Source organism: Protopterus annectens, chromosome 5.part1 (genome assembly GCF_019279795.1).
Source record: "Protopterus annectens isolate FY-2018-M chromosome 5.part1, PAN1.0, whole genome shotgun sequence".
NCBI lineage: Eukaryota > Metazoa > Chordata > Ceratodontiformes > Protopteridae > Protopterus > Protopterus annectens.
The window spans coordinates 625209919-625218348 of record NC_056736.1 but is presented as its reverse complement, the minus strand read 5'-3'; positions in this window follow the sequence as shown (position 1 = coordinate 625218348).

Below are 8430 nucleotides of genomic sequence, written 5' to 3'. Positions count from 1 at the left end.
GCTTAAACGCTTCCACTTACTCAAATAAATCTTTCGAGTGGAAGATTTATGGGAAGCTATCAAAATATCTCGAACAGAGTGAGATATTTGAGGAAGCCTGGCTAAGGTTGGAATTGGAGGAACCAAGCAGTGAGGTTCAGAGAGGGAAGGGAGCGATGAAACTGACCCGACTGATGGATCAAAAGATCTGGAACTAGGTCCAGATGCCAAGGTCGCTCCAACAGAAAATGATGTAGAAAGGGGAACCAAACCTTTCGAGGCCAGTAAGGAGCAATGAGGATCAACGAAGCCTTCTGAGCGATAGCTTTCTGTATCACTTGAGAGATTAGTGGGAAGGGAGGAAATGCATACAGAAGTCCCTGGGGCCAAACTTGGACTAGAGCGTCTCTGCTGGGCTGGCCTGGTAACGGGAATAGGGTGAAATAATCTCTGCACTTGCTGTTTTGGGGAGTAGCAAAAAGGTCGCAGCAAGGCTGACCCCACTTCAGAAAAATTTCTCTCACAACAGAGTCTTTCAGAGACCACTCGTGAGGCATGAGGATAGCTCTGCTCAACTTGTCCGATTTGATTGGACTTCCCGGGATGTGTTGCTATCAGAAACCGCTGAGAAGAAATCGCCCATTGCCACAGTCTGAGTGCTTCTCGACACAGGGGGTAGGACCTGGTTCCGCCTTGTTTGTTGATATACCACACTACAGACATATTGTCTGTCTGGATTGCTATCGTTCCCAAGGGAAGAGAGTCTTGAAGGGCTTGCAACGCTAAAAGCACTGCTCTCATCTCTAGAACATTTATGTGCAAGTGGCATTCATCTGGTTGCCATGTGCCCTGGACAGTTCTGCCCTGATAATGCCCCCCCACCCGATCAGGGAGGCGTCCGTTGTCAGAGTAGCAACCGGAGGGGAAGGAACAAAGGGTCTTCCCAATAAGAGCTGAGGGGAAGACATCCACCACAGAAGATGATTTCTGCATGTCTGCGTAATCATAATGGTGTGGGACATTGGAAGTTGCTGGTATGACCATTGCGTGAAGAGCATCCATTGAAGGATTCTCATGTGGAATCTGGCTAATGGAAGCAGAGGTATGGCAGCCACTTTAATCCCCAACACTTTCAGAACTAACCTGGCTTTGACTCTGTTGCTGCTGAAGAGGAGCGAGACCAGTTTGTGTATGTCTGTTATTCTCTGATCTGTTAGTCTCGCAGACATGTTGACTGTGTCTAGATTTGTGCCTATGAAGGTAATAGTACGACAAGGCGACAAAACAGACTTTTCGCAATTTATTGAAATGCCTAAATTTTGACAAATGCAAAAGATGTAGTCCCTGGCCATTAGAAGAAGATGCTTGGTGGGAGCTGTGAGGAGCCAGTCGTCCAAATATGGAAACACCTGGAATCCTTGTCGTCTCAGGTGAGAAGCTACCACTGCCATGCATTTGGTGAACACCCGGGGGGGGGCAGTGGTGAGACCAAAGGGCAGGGCCCTGAATTGAAAATGACTGGTTCCCAGCCTGAAGCGGTGGAATCTTCTGGAGCGTCTGTTCATTTTTATGTGATAGTACGCATCCTGAAGGTCTATAGAGCACATCCAGTTTCCCTTTCCCAATAGGGGAAGGATGGACTGCAGCGTGACCATCCGAAATCTTGTTTTCTTGACTGACTTGTTCAAGATACTGAGATCCAAAATTGGTCTCCAGTCCCCTGTTTTCTTTGGAACTAAACAGAACCTGGAGTAGATTCCGGATCCTTGCTGGTCTGCTGGAACTGGCTGAATTGCTCTTTTTGCAAGCAGCTTTGAAATTTCCAAAGCTGCAAGATCCCTTTGAGCGGTGGAACATCTGGAAGGGATTTTTGATTGGTTTGGAATGCGAAAAGGGAATGGAATAGCCTTCGAAATGATGGACTGTACCCTTTTGTTTTGAGGCAGGGATAGCCAGGCTTCTGGGTACAGTGACAATCTTCCCCCGACTGCCTCCGAAGGTGGGCAGTCGGGCAACATCTCAGGGATGCTGAAAGGGCTTATCAGAAAAGGTTTCTCGATTGCCCTGGTTCTGCGGACCCCCTGCCTCTAGGGCGGCCTACCATTGTTGTTCCCCCCTCTGCCTCTGGCGGGGAACCGACTCTGTGCGTCAGGCGAAGTCCCTTGAGATTGTTTGACGAACCACATTTTTCCACTTTTCTGGCCTTTGGGGTAAGGCCTAGAAGGAGTAGAAAAACGGACTCAGACGGCAGAAAGAGTCTTGCCATCCGTCTTGCACCTAGTCAAGGTTTCTTTCACTTGAGGACCAAAAAGAGATGATCCATCAAACGGGGAATTAGTGAATGACGTTTTAAAGGGGTCCGCAAAGTTGCATAGCCGCATCCAGGCATGCCTGCGTAAGGCCACACCTGTCCCTGCGGCTCTGCTCGCTCCATCAGCCGCATAAGAAAGAAGGCGCATGGAGAAGTTAGCTATGGAGTTCAGGGTAGCCAGCTGAGTGTTCATCTTGTCTTGAAAACCCGCAGCCGTAGGATCCTTCAACATGTCACTCGCTTCTTTGATCAAGTCTCTTTGAAGACGAGTAAAATGGCATAGGTAGTTCAGCGAACGCATAGCAAAGGTCGCTGACGAGAACATCCGCTTCCCGTACCTGTCCATAGACCTAGATTCTTTGTTAGGGGGATGAACAGGCACTGAAGGAGCAGCTAGTTCCTTCTTGGTGGCAGCAGCTGCCACCATAGCATCCACAGAAACACCTTTTGTGAGAAATTGCTTGTCAGTTGGTGCTGTTATAAATTTGGAAGGTCTCCTGGGGTAGGCTCCACTGAATCAGGAGCCGCCCAGGCCTTCTTTGCAACCACCTGCATGAGGGGATCAAAGGGGGACACCCAGGAGGTGGAAGGGCGAGAGCCAAACGCCTCAACATACACAGATTCATCCTCCGAAGGGTTAAGGGCTGGCCAATTTCCCCTCTGTTTCAGGATCTCTAGAATGTCTGCGAAAGAGACATCTTCAGAAGGGGAACGGGGAACCCTCGAATCCTCTAAATCTGTGTCAGAGGTGACAGACTCAGGTGAGTCTATGTGCTTCCTCTTACACTTTCTCTTCCTAGGGGGCTCCCCTGCCAATTCAGGGGAGGCCTCGGAAGAGGATGAGATCCCCACAGGGGATTCTTCAGGAGCTGGCTCTCTGCGGTCTGGGATGAGAGAGTGAGTCGACATAACCAAAGGCACCGAAGAGGGAGGGGCGGACGGAGCCGACTGTGGAGTCGAACTAGGTTCCAACACACTCCGCATGACCCCGAACGCACCCCTGTCAGGCAGAGCCAGAGGTCCCCGCTCCGAGAAGCTGAGAACCTCCCTCGGCGCCGACAGAGATGGCTCCGAGGCCGATGTCGGAGCCGAACTTACCAGTGCCGAAGCACCGAGAGGGAGAGGGGGGTCAGACAAGGGTCCGATGCCACTCACCCCCTCGGAGCCGACGAGGGAAGCCCGGCGCCGAGATTCTTCAAAAGAAGAAATCGGAGCCGACGACGGAGCCGAAGACAATTGTATCGGCTCCGACGCTATCACAGTCTCGGTCCCGAGACGCCTGCCCGAGCTCAAAGGAGTCGGAGGAGGAATATTTATTGGAACAAGTTGAGGCATCGACTGATGAGTCGGACTCTGGAGCATTTGGGCCAGTGCCTTGGACTTCAAAAGTCTACTCACTACCCTCTGGAGATCGTGATCTGAGAGCCTCGATGACCTGGAGGAGTGAGATCTGTGGCTCCGTTCAGACAGCAGGGGAGACGCTGGAGCCGAATGAACGGAGCCAAGGGACGGTGACCTCGATCTCTTTCTAGATGTCGGCTCCGATGGTCTGATCGGAGCCGACCCAGGAATCTCTAATGCCTCGGCTCCGGCCGGAGCCGAGGAAACCACAGAAACTGCAGTCAAAGACTCATCGGCTCCAGCCGGAGCCGATGAAGCAGTAGGCTTCAAAGCCTTAGGCCTCGACTCTGAAGCTGGAGCCGAGGTCTTGGAAGCCTTAGGTTTCCCCGATGATACAGAAAGGGAACCTTCAGGCTTAATCAAACCCCTCAAAATGAGTTTGTTTTTTCTCTCCTGCAGGACTCTAGGGCTGAAGCCATGGCATACAGCACAAGAGTCCTGCAGGTGTAAAGGTCCCAGGCAATACACACAAGAAGTGTGACCGTCTGTCAGACATTTTCTGACAGCACGAGTCACACTTCTTGAAGCCTGAGACCTTTGTATCCTTGGACATACTCAAGGAACCGAAGTGTAATCACACACAGAAAACACACACACACAGATTACACTGAAGGGAATTATTTAAACTAAAGGTAAGTTAAGTTAAAACTCCCTAATCAAACACATACACACCCTAAGGATAGGGAAGGAAGGGCCCGAAGGCCTTAGGGAAAGAACTATAAGTTCTTTGGAAAAAAAGGGGGCTGGATAAAAGGTAGAAGGGATAATATCCACTTACACTAAGGGGAAAGAAAAATATACTAAGCTAGCTTAAGTTTAAAGAATTTAAACTAGTCTAACTTTCACTAACCTGGAGCCGGTAGAAAACACACCTCGATCGCTGTAGCGGCAAACGAGATCTGAGGTAACTCACGCCTAGCATTGTGGGATATAAGGGGAGCCTCGAGCCAGTGGAACCAACTCTCGAGCTTTTAGAGTGGCTGAGTCGGAGCCGAAGTCGGCTCCGAACCCATCCAGCAAGAATGAAGGCGAGATAGACAACTTAACATCCCAAGATTACCGAAGACAATCCCAGACTTGAAGGAGCCATGCCAAGACCCAAAGTTGAGATTGGAGCCCAGCTGTTTAAAGCTGAAGCTCAAAGAGGAAGAAATGATCCCAAAGCAAGAACAGTTGACCAAGACACTCCAGCTTTGACTCCATTACTCAGGTGCCGACAGCCCCAAACAAGTTGGGGTCAGGGCTGCCAAAGAGCAGGATGGAGCCTAAGGTTGCCAAGGCTGTTGGATCCAATTTGGTGGGTGGAAGCCTGACAGGCTCCAAAGACTACTGATCCAAACAGGTCAAGGGAAGAAACTAGAATGATGGAGCTAAGGGTCCTGGTGTTGGAATTGGACCAGAGGGGAAAATATCCAATTGCATCTGTGCCTGCAAAACGGGTCTCATCAGCTGCTCCAAATCAGCGTGTTTGATGCTGCCCACCGACTTTGAATACTGGGCAGAACAGGCCACTGAGGATGGCTTCAAGGGTCTATGGGAAGAGGACCCTGCATTTCAGACCTGAGCCAAAGAGGCTCTGAACTGGGGTAGAAATGGGGAAGACTCTGGCGATTGAAGAGAAAGAGTACAAGGAGAAAAGGGGGAAGCTATCCTGCCTGAAAGTGCTCCTTTGACCAGGAAGGGGCCTGGAATATCACATACATCATTTTAGCTGAAGGCGATCAGCTACATGATGTCAGTGCTGATGTTGCCAGTGAAAGATGAAGGATCTTCAGACCCAGAGGGCCCACAGGATACAGTCCAGAGGTGGAGGCCAAAGATCCCTTTCTCCTCCCTTCTGGTGTGCCTACAGCCTTGTGGCTGAGGCTTCTCGGACCCAGTCTTGGGATCTGGGGGAGAAGCTTTGGATGCAGAACCTGAAGAGCTAGAGGGCAAAAGCCCTTTCAACACAAGCATGGCTTTACGCTCATTAACAGTGTGCGAGCCAAAGCTTTCAAAGATGGGGCAACCTGAGTCCAAATGCTCCAGACCCAGAGAGTACACATTTAAGGTGTGCATCCTGGGATGCAATTTATGCTCAAAGGAAATGCACTTTTTAAATCCCTCATCTATTGTCCTACCATACATGCATACGTGCGTACACACACACACACACACACACACACACACACACACACACACACACACACACACACACACACACACACACACACACACACACACACACACGTGAGAAACAAGAAAAGGAATAGCAGTAAAGCACCCAACAACTAGAAATGGTGGGAAGGGGAACAAGGGGAAGTTATCTAAACTACCTAACCCTAAAAAACTACCTCAAAACTACCTAAACCTATCACAGAAATGGTAACACTTTTCTATTAGGTAAAGAAAGGATCTCACCAATCCTATGCTAACTTCAATGAAACTGAATCAGTCAAGTGGAGCCAAAGACCAAGCTGCAGAAATGAACGATGGCAAACTAGATCTGGGGAGTTGATGAAGGAGTGGGGAGTTATGGATAAGGGAGGTTAAAGACTTTTGAACTGGCTGGTGATGGATCCGAGTCAGATCTGAAGTCCCACAGGTTGAATCTAGATAGAGCAAATATAACATCACATCTTCTCTTACCATCTTTGACATCTTGCACGAACAGAAACAGACCTCCATTAGACTGTCATGTCTCGCTCAAGGCCATTAGGCCTGTGGCATAGCTGGCGCAAGGATGAATCCTAGAAAAGTAATATTAAGGAGAATCATCCAGTGGGTGAATGACTGTCCCTTCTCCTTTATACTCCCTGGAGCTGCTGGTCAAATTCAAACCTAAATAGCAAAGGCCCCTCTCAAAAGGTGTATCTATAGATGCTTCTTTGGTGTCTTTAGAGAGGTGTAAGGTGTAGCCTGTTACATAGTTATACAAGATTCTGTTCTCCTCACAGTTCCCTCTCTGAGGGTGTACACATTCTTTACCACATGATTACTGACAGCTGAACAAGGCTGAAGCCTGAATTTCTCCTTTAAGGGTCCATCAGGCAGGACACTTAGCAATAACCAACATTTCATTCAAAGTTATCACACTGAAAGTAGAGTGCTGGTGATGGATCCGAGTCAGATCTGAAGTCCCACAGGTTGAATCTAGATAGAGCAAATATAACATCACATCTTCTCTTACCATCTTTGACATCTTGCACGAACAGAAACAGACCTCCATTAGACTGTCATGTCTCGCTCAAGGCCATTAGGCCTGTGGCATAGCTGGCGCAAGGTTGAATCCTAGAAAAGTAATATTAAGGAGAATCATCCAGTGGGTGAATGACTGTCCCTTCTCCTTTATACTCCCTGGAGCTGCTGGTCAAATTCAAACCTAAATAGCAAAGGCCCCTCTCAAAAGGTGTATCTATAGATACTTCTTTGGTGTCTTTAGAGAGGTGTAAGGTGTAGCCTGTTACATAGTTATACAAGATTCTGTTCTCCTCACAGTTCCCTCTCTGAGGGTGTACACAATCTTTACCACATGATTACTGACAGCTGAACAAGGCTGAAGCCTGAATTTCTCCTTTAAGGGTCCATCAGGCAGGACACTTAGCAATAACCAACATTTCATTCAAAGTTATCACACTGAAAGTAGAGTGCTTGCCTAAGGTAATTCAGTGCACTTAGGCACAATGTCCAGTGTGCAAGAATCCATTTTCCCCCAGTCCTCAGTTCCTTTTCAAGATTGCTGAAGATCATTATGGCTTAGAGTGGCTGCAGAATGTTTTATCTGGCTTACACGTCTCTGGACAGGTAGCACAGTCTAGAAGGGAGTCTGAAAATCCAGTTTGATTTCTTTGGACATGGGGCTCGTGTGTTGGTTGTCTCACCCTACATTTACTGCATCTCCAATAATAATGCCTATGGAAAATGCACCCTCTTAATTACACTAATCCCATCAATCTGTGTCTTCAAGAATGAACTAGATGACTGCACAGACACTTAAGTTCCAACATGGTCCTCAGGGCTTCAGACTCCGCTAAAGTTAAAAAGCTTATATTTACGTTTGCTCTTTAAAAGAGCAATTTAAAATATATGCTTTGCTTTCCTGCCCCTACACTTACATGCAATCACCCAAAAATCAAACTATTATTTCATTCTTTATTGCATTTAGTCCTTCATATGTCAGGTTAGTTCATAACACTTGTGATATCAATTTGAACCAAAAGCAATGCTTCCAAAGCAAAATATACTACTTACCAAATGTATAAGCAGTACTCCTCCAGAATGCAATAACACTCCTAGTAATACCATGTTATGAAATAGCAAAACTTTTCATCTGTAATATACATTATTCAGTATGTCAATTTATTAAACAGCACAATTAGCAATACAAATAGCCAGGAATGTGAATCATTGTCTCAAGATATATTACCACAACTCACAATCCTGAAGTAACATATGAACTTTAAACATACTGAAAGATTACTGTGTAATCTGTGTTTCTCAACTGCATCACAATTACTTGTTAATGTCCTACACTACTGCTGCGGTCCACCTCCTATCTAAACCAGCTTTTGCCATCACCAAATAAAGATGGCTGCAACATCATTCTCTGTTCTGATTAATCTTTGCATACATAAATATATCCACTTTCCCAAACTCAGGAAGTCAACATTAATAATCTCTCTCTGAAACTACTTTTTCATTATCCTTCTATGTCCTCTTTGGAAGATTCTAGAAAAGTGTTTACACGCTCAGACTTCGCA